We start from the raw sequence: 8061 nt of genomic DNA, 5'->3' as shown, positions 1-8061 counted from the left end.
TCTGGCAAACCTTTGCCTCGCACGATCCTCTACTTCTATGACAGCACTGAACGTACTGCAGCGTACTAAGAGAGTATTTGTGTGTGTGAGAGAGAGTTTAAGTGTGATGTTGTTGTTGTTGCTTGGTATTATTATTTTTTATTTTTTCTTACTACTGTTAAAGTTAGTGCAACGCTAATATGCTGAGCAGCGCTACCAACAAACTGATCAATTTACAAATATAGACATGCTAGTTGTATTTTAAGAGTCGTACTTTTTGGTTGTTGTAAGCGCGTAAAATAGGAACAAATTTAATATGAAAATAAAATTTTATTAAAAGAAACAAAAATTAAACGAATTAATAAAAAACAAAATAATAATAAAAACCTAAAAAATTATTAAAATAAAAAATGGAATAAAACAAACAAATTTTATAAAAAATAAAACAAAATTAAATTTACCAAAAAAATTTTTTAAACAAATTTCGCTTGTTGAGAAAAAGTTATATTTCAAGTGAATTTGGCTGAAATTAAAGTGAAAAATAAAACAATTTTTAAAGATTTTTTTGTTTAAAAAAAATATCTGAAAAAGCAGTTTTCTATTAAACAACAGTTATAAATCGATTCACAAACGATTTTACCTTTGACAAAAAATACAAAACAAAACAACTCCAAAAAAAGCCCGTTTTTTGTTACGATTTCTGCTGCTTCTTCTTTAAATTTTTTATACATTGTGTGCGAGTTTCGATTTACCCCCTCAAAACGCTCCTCTCCACGGCTCCCACAAAAAAAGTGTTGATTTTTTTTTGTTGGTGTTTTATTACGGTTGAATTTTTCGTTGGTTCAAGAGAGTCGAATCGCGTAGAGTCGAGTCGAGTCAGTCAGTCACTTTACTTTAGTTGTCTCAATATTAATTATTTGAATGTATTAATATTGTTGTTGTTGTTGCTGTGATTTGTTCAGTTAAAAAGTGTTAGTGTATGAGTGTTAAAGAGTATTAAAGAAAACAAAAAAAATATATAATAAAAATATAAAAATTTAAGTAACAAAAACAAAAAAAAAAAAAAAAAAAAAAAAAAAAATTAATACGTTGTTGTTGTTGTGTGTACTTAAAAATAAAAGCAACAACTTTTGTAGAAAAAAATTTAAAAAAAAACAACAAAAAAATAGCTGACAATTTGTCGTTGTTGTTCGTCTTTATTATTATTATTTACTCAACTACAACTTAGCTTACTGTTGTTGTAGTAGTAGTTTTTTATTTAAATTTTAAAAAATATAAAAATAAAACAAAAATTTTTATACGAAATACGATACAACTTGAAATAAAATACAGCAGCAGCTTTAATATTAAAAACAAAAAAATTAAAAAAAAACGTGTTGTTAACTTAATATTTTCACTTTTTATATGAAAACAAATTTTATGTTTTTTTTTATAGAAAACAAAAAAATCAATTTTTAAAAAAATTATTATAAAGTTTCTTTAAGAAAAATTATTCTATGCAAATTTTTTTTAAACATAAAAGTGATTATTGAATAATTTTAAACCGGATTTGGTGTAAAATATTTTCAATTCAATTTGTTATTAAAAGGTATGTTTTAAAAAGCTTTCAATAATTTTAATTATTTTATAAAAATTAATTTTACTAAACTTGGAAAAGTCCTCTTGTTAGATTTAGTCTTATTAGCTTAATGTTAACACTTTTCGACAGTGTTTTCGCTAGTTACTTAACCAACTCCAAAATACAAGTTATACAAGTCATTCAATGTATTTAGATTCCAATCAATATGTTGATAAAAATTTAGACCGTGCTTTATAGTTTTCCCTAAGGCAAGTAATAACTCCATAAGTTTTGAGAACTGTGGGCCGGTTTTATAGTTAACACTAAGTGACAATTTCATAAAAATTTCAAAACTTAAGTGCAATTTTTTGTCTTTAGTGCGAACTACAAAACCCAGCCTATGTGAAATTTAAAAACTTAACTAAAATTGTTACTCTTAGAGAGATCTGTAACATCCAGCTTAAGTTATTAAGCATAAATAAACCTATTTAAGAACAAAGACCGATAAATTTGAGAAACACATTATATTTCGAAATATGTATCTCAAAATAACACTTAAAGAAAGGCTACTTATGAAGTTTGAACGGCCTCTAACGAGCCTGCTATGTGTTTCTTTTGAAAACAAAATTTTAGTGAAAAAACCGTATATACCGATCTATGTCCAATCTTTAGAAATCTAATTTTTCTATGTGTTCCTGAGGAACGTAATATCTTTATTATCCTCGGACTCAAAATAATTTGATCTAATTTCGATGAAAGCGTGGCAATGACAGGAAATGTGTTGCAGCATTTTACTGTCCACTCAGCATGCTCTTCATTAGTCTAAATCCGTACGACTAATTTTGTATAGTTGTGTCTGTATCATCATACTTACCTCGGACTTAATCATTTTGAAGAGGCTTCACGGAATGCTATCGTTGGGTTTGCTCTATTGTATTATTCCAAGTAGAGGTATGGGATTCTCTTGCTCATGTTTTAAATCGGATATCGTTGAGTCGAACGGTTTTGTTAACATCTTAAGACCGAACAGAGTTTATCGTAAAGAGAAGGGAACTAAATCGAATTTAGTTATTTTTGTAGTTCAGTTCTAGTTCAGTTCAGTTCTAGTTCAGTTCAGTTCTAGTTCAGTTCTAGTTCAGTTCTAGTTCAGTTCCAGTTCAGTTCTAGTTCAGTTCTAGTTCAGTTCTAGTTCAGTTCTAGTTCAGTTCTAGTTCAGTTCTAGTTCAGTTCTAGTTCAGTTCTAGTTCAGTTCAGTTCTAGTTCAGTTCTAGTTCAGTTCTAGTTCAGTTCTAGTTGAGTTCTAGTTCAGTTCTAGTTCAGTTCTAGTTCAGTTCTAGTTCAGTTCTAGTTTTAGTTCAGTTCTAGTTGAGTTCTAGTTCAGTTCTAGTTCAGTTCTAGTTCAGTTCTAGTTCAGTTCTAGTTCAGTTCTAGTTCAGTTCTAGTTCAGTTCTAGTTCAGTTCTAGTTCAGTTCTAGTTCAGTTCTAGTTCAGTTCTAGTTCAGTTCTAGTTCAGTTCTAGTTCAGTTCTAGTTCAGTTCTAGTTCAGTTCTAGTTCAGTTCTAGTTCAGTTCTAGTTCAGTTCTAGTTCAGTTCTAGTTCAGTTCTAGTTCAGTTCTAGTTCAGTTCTAGTTCAGTTCTAGTTCAGTTCTAGTTCAGTTCTAGTTTAGTTCTAGTTCAGTTCTAGTTCAGTTCTAGTTCAGTTCTAGTTCAGTTCTAGTTCAGTTTTAGTTCAGTTCTAGTTCAGTTCTAGTTCAGTTCTAGTTCAGTTTTAGTTCAGTTCTAGTTCAGTTCTAGTTCAGTTCTAGTTCAGTTCTAGTTCAGTTCTAGTTCAGTTCTAATTCAGTTCTAGTTCAGTTCTAGTTCAGTTCTAGTTCAGTTCTAGTTCAGTTCTAGTTCAGTTCTAGTTCAGTTCTAGTTCAGTTCTAGTTCAGTTCTAGTTCAGTTCTAGTTCAGTTCTAGTTCAGTTCTAGTTCAGTTCTAGTTCAGTTCTAGTTCAGTTCTAGTTCAGTTCTAGTTCAGTTCTAGTTCAGTTCTAGTTCAGTTCTAGTCAGTTCTAGTTCAGTTCTAGTTCAGTTCTAGTTCAGTTCTAGTTCAGTTCTAGTTCAGTTCTAGTTCAGTTCTAGTTCAGTTCTAGTTCAGTTCTAGTTCAGTTCTAGTTCAGAGTTCAGTTCTAGTTCAGTTCTAGTTCAGTTCTAGTTCAGTTCTAGTTCAGTTCTAGTTCAGTTCTAGTTCAGTTCTAGTTCTAATTCAGTTCTAGTTCAGTTCTAGTTCAGTTCTAGTTCAGTTCTAGTTCAGTTCTAGTTCAGTTCTAGTTCAGTTCTAGTTCAGTTCTAGTTCAGTTCTAGTTCAGTTCTAGTTCAGTTCTAGTTCAGTTCTAGTTCAGTTCTAGTTCAGTTCTAGTTCAGTTCTAGTTCAGTTCTAGTTCAGTTCTAGTTCAGTTCTAGTTCAGTTCTAGTTCAGTTCTAGTTCAGTTCTAGTTTAGTTCTAGTTCAGTTCTAGTTCAGTTCTAGTTCAGTTTTAGTTGAGTTTTAGTTCAGTTCTAGTTCAGTACTAGTTCAGTCTTAACTCACTTATTGGCTACGGCCAGATTTCCTACAGTTTTTTGTTTATTATTTTGTTACAAAATTTAACATAAACTAATGATGAATATTTTTTATATAGTTTTATTTAAAAAATGCCCACCGTGTTAATGCGGATTCTAAACAACAGCATATAATTTATTAAAAGGTCAATAACTAAAGGAGAATTTTTGTTCTTTGGTAGCTATATGACAACGCGTTAAAAAAAAAAGAAATTAATGGAATTTATAATCAAGAAATACGTGCATTGAATAACGATTTATTCAAAAACACTTTAGAAACGTAAAAAGAAAACTTGCATTCTCAATGCACAACGGTCGCCTAAGGCATTTGAAAAAAGTGTTGGTTAGTGTCTAGTTAAATAGGAAAGAATTTTTATGAAAAAGGAAAATATAATGAAAAAATTATTAAAAACCATTTTTTAATAGAATTAAAAAAACTGAAAATAGACCTAGAATATTAACAAGCTATTTTCTTATACTTAAGCTATATCCTTGTTAAATTTTTTTTTTAAATTCTAAAAGTAACTACAGTTAACCTAAAGAACTCAGGGTTTTAAACCTGTTTGTCTGTGATATTTTATTAAAAATCTATAGACGGATTCAAGGCCGTTGAGTTGTAGATTTAAAAAAAAAAATTCACATTTAAAAAATATTTATGGCTAATTTTTCCTTATATTCTTTTTCATACTCTCATATATTTATTAACGTTTTACAATAATTTCAAAACTTGCAAAGTAGATTTAATTGCGAGTTTAAGTCTTAAATAACTCAAAGTTTAAACCTAAGCTCCATGGTAGTTGTTGTAAACTAGCAAAACGTATGTGTGTAATTTGAAATGTGTTTGAATAAATTTTCTTTTTATTTATTGAGAGTTTTGAACAGAAAAAACAAGTATTTCTCTGAAGTTATTTTTGTTTTCGTTAAGTAAATATAGTTTTTTATGTTTTATTTGTTTTATTTTTTATTTATAAATATTTTTGTTCATTGTTTGCTAACTTGAGGTTTTTGTTTTTTTTTTTTGCCAATTTGTTTTGCATTGCTTACTTAAGGTGTTAGTGACTGAGGTTTAAATCTAGTGACTGGCTATTTTTATTTAGTAGTTTTTATGCTAAATAGTTAAGTCGTTGAAAATAGTACCGTCGTCTACTCTACGGTTTTAAACTTCAGTACACGTTCGTTCTATGGAATTTTGTTTGGTAAAATACAAAATCAAATAAAACGAAAACAAAAATAGTCTGAAATATAAAAAAATATTTAATAACGTACTTATTGGCGTCATATATTCCTCATAACTGTGGGTAAAATTTATTTTAATGCTTAAAAACACTTGGCTAAATAAACAAGTATTTACATACGGTTTTTTGTTTATAATTTTATTATATTATTAATATTTTTAATATCTTTTTGCCAAATTTAATTCAAAATGAGTGTTTAAATACAAACACATTTGGTATGATAAATAGTTGCTACTAGTTACTTATATAATCCAAAGTAATGCAAATGGTAATGCTAAGGTCCTTCGGTTAGGCCCTATTGCATTTTAATTGTACAGTTCTAGTTCAGTTCTAGTTCAATTCTAGTTTAATTCTAGTTCAGTTCTAGTTCAGTTCTAGTTCAGTTCTAGTTCAGTTCTAGTTCAGTTCTAGTTCAGTTCTAGTTCAGTTCTAGTTCAGTTCTAGTTCAGTTCTAGTTCAGTTCTAGTTCAGTTCTAGTTCAGTTCTAGTTCAGTTCTAGTTCAGTTCTAGTTCAGTTCTAGTTCAGTTCTAGTTCAGTTCTAGTTCAGTTCTAGTTCAGTTCTAGTTCAGTTCTAGTTCAGTTATAGTTCAGTTAAAGTTCAGTTCAGTTCAGTTCTAGTTCAGTTCTAGTTCAGTTCTAGTTCAGTTCTAGTTCAGTTCTAGTTCAGTTCTAGTTCAGTTCTAGTTCAGTTCTAGTTCAGTAGTTCAGTTCTAGTTCAGTTCTAGTTCAGTTCTAGTTCAGTTCTAGTTCAGTTCTAGTTCAGTTCTAGTTCAGTTCTAGTTCAGTTCTAGTTCAGTTCTAGTTCTAGTTCCGTTCTAGTTTAGTTCTAGTTCAGTTCTAGTTCAGTTCTAGTTCAGTTCTAGTTCAGTTCTAGTTCAGTTCTAGTTCAGTTCTAGTTCAGTTCTAGTTCAGTTCTAGTTCAGTTCTAGTTCAGTTCTAGTTCAGTTCTAGTTCAGTTCTAGTTCAGTTCTAGTTCAGTTCTAGTTCAGTTCTAGTTCAATTCTAGTTCAGTTCTAGTTCAGTTCTAGTTCAGTTCTAGTTTAGTTCTAGTTCAGTTCTAGTTCAGTTCTAGTTCAGTTCTAGTTCAGTTCTAGTTCAGTTCTAGTTCAGTTCTAGTTCAGTTCTAGTTCAGTTCTAGTTCAGTTCTAGTTCAGTTCTAGTTCAGATCTAGTTCAGTTCTAGTTCAGTTCTAGTTCAGATCTAGTTCAGTTCTAGTTTAGTTCTAGTTCAGTTCTAGTTCAGTTCTAGTTCAGTTCTAGTTCAGTTCTAGTTCAGTTCTAGTTCAGTTCTAGTTCAGTTCTAGTTCAGTTCTAGTTCAGTTCTAGTTCAGTTCTAGTTCAGTTATAGTTCAGTTATAGTTCAGTTATAGTTCAGTTCTAGTTCAGTTCTAGTTCAGTTCTAGTTCTAGTTCAGTTCTAGTTCAGTTCTAGTTCAGTTCTAGTTCAGTTCTAGTTCAGTTCTAGTTCAGTTCTAGTTCAGTTCTAGTTCAGTTCTAGTTCAGTTCTAGTTCAGTTCTAGTTCAGTTCTAGTTCAGTTCTAGTTCAGTTCTAGTTCAGTTCTAGTTCAGTTCTAGTTCAGTTCTAGTTCAGTTCTAGTTCAGTTCTAGTTCAGTTCTAGTTCAGTTCTAGTTCAGTTCTAGTTCAGTTCTAGTTCAGTTCTAGTTCAGTTCAGTTCTAGTTCAGTTCTAGTTCAGTTCTAGTTCAGTTCTAGTTCAGTTCTAGTTCAGTTCTAGTTCAGTTCTACTAGTTCTACTATAGTTCAATTCTAGTTTAGTTTTACTTACCCAATAACTAACTGCATTGGGGGCGAAAAATATTTTCTTTTAAAACAAATCCCTCTTAGATCATTAATAATAAAAAATTCAATAAACATTTAATTTAACAAATTTCTAACAAATGAATCGACAACGAACTACTTACTATCTTCTTTCTTTTTGTCATAATTTCAGTTTGAAGCCAATAAACCCACAACAGGATTTTTGTTTTAATTTCTTATCTAATCAATAACAACAACTCTACACCCGACTAAGGTAAGTTTTGAAATTCCAAATATTTTTTTCTCACCGTATTTATTAACGACCATAAAAATATGCTCGTAACATACTGTGAAATTTCTTGTAACATATTTCGTTTTGTGGGTAATGCCCTGTAAATCTATAGAGATTGAGAGAAATCCATTTTTACGATCAAATTTTTAATAAGTGTGATCATATTAAATAACAAAAAAACAAAAACTTAAATTGGACAAAAAAAAAAAAAAAAAAAAAAAAGAAATTACCATTTATAATTTCGAAATAAAAATTAATTTTCAAGTTTGTAAAGTGTTATCTTCTTGGGCTCTAGTCTATCGATTTGTAACATTTATTAAAGGGTCTTTTCATTCATAGAGAGTGGATTTCAATAGTGGTGGTGGGTCATAAAAATTTGATCATAAACTCGTATCATATTAATAAATTCTAAATGTGTGTGTTAAAATAAAAGAAAAGTTTATTTATAAATTTAATGGTTACATAAAAATTTAGAATTTTATTAAATTAAATCATAAAAAAATCAACTAGAATAAGCAGTTAAAGTTGCTTTTGATATAAAAATGTTCACCTTTTTAAAAAGACACTTTTCGGCTTTTATCAAAGTTGTGTTGAGAGTAAAGGAAAAACTTAAGTATTAGTTAAATGCATTAGTTTTGAATAAAAGTCAAAGTTAAGCAT

General features: G+C 29.5%; 1 long non-coding RNA gene across 1 annotated transcript in view; it reads left to right on the top strand.

Moving 5' to 3' along the window:
- Positions 1-1513: 1513 nt before the first annotated feature.
- LOC119614136 overlaps positions 1514-8061 on the top strand; it is a 35227-nt gene continuing 28679 nt past the window's right edge. The window contains exons 1-2 of the long non-coding RNA XR_005232302.1: positions 1514-1567; positions 7303-7383. This is a non-coding gene — a long non-coding RNA (uncharacterized LOC119614136). The remainder of the gene's footprint in view (positions 1568-7302; positions 7384-8061) is intronic.

This window comes from Lucilia sericata, unplaced genomic scaffold (genome assembly GCF_015586225.1).
Source record: "Lucilia sericata isolate MDLA Ls3-8-SP2 unplaced genomic scaffold, ASM1558622v1 Contig002622F_arrow, whole genome shotgun sequence".
Taxonomy (NCBI): Eukaryota; Metazoa; Arthropoda; class Insecta; order Diptera; family Calliphoridae; genus Lucilia; species Lucilia sericata.
This window is presented reverse-complemented; position numbering and strand designations above follow the sequence as displayed.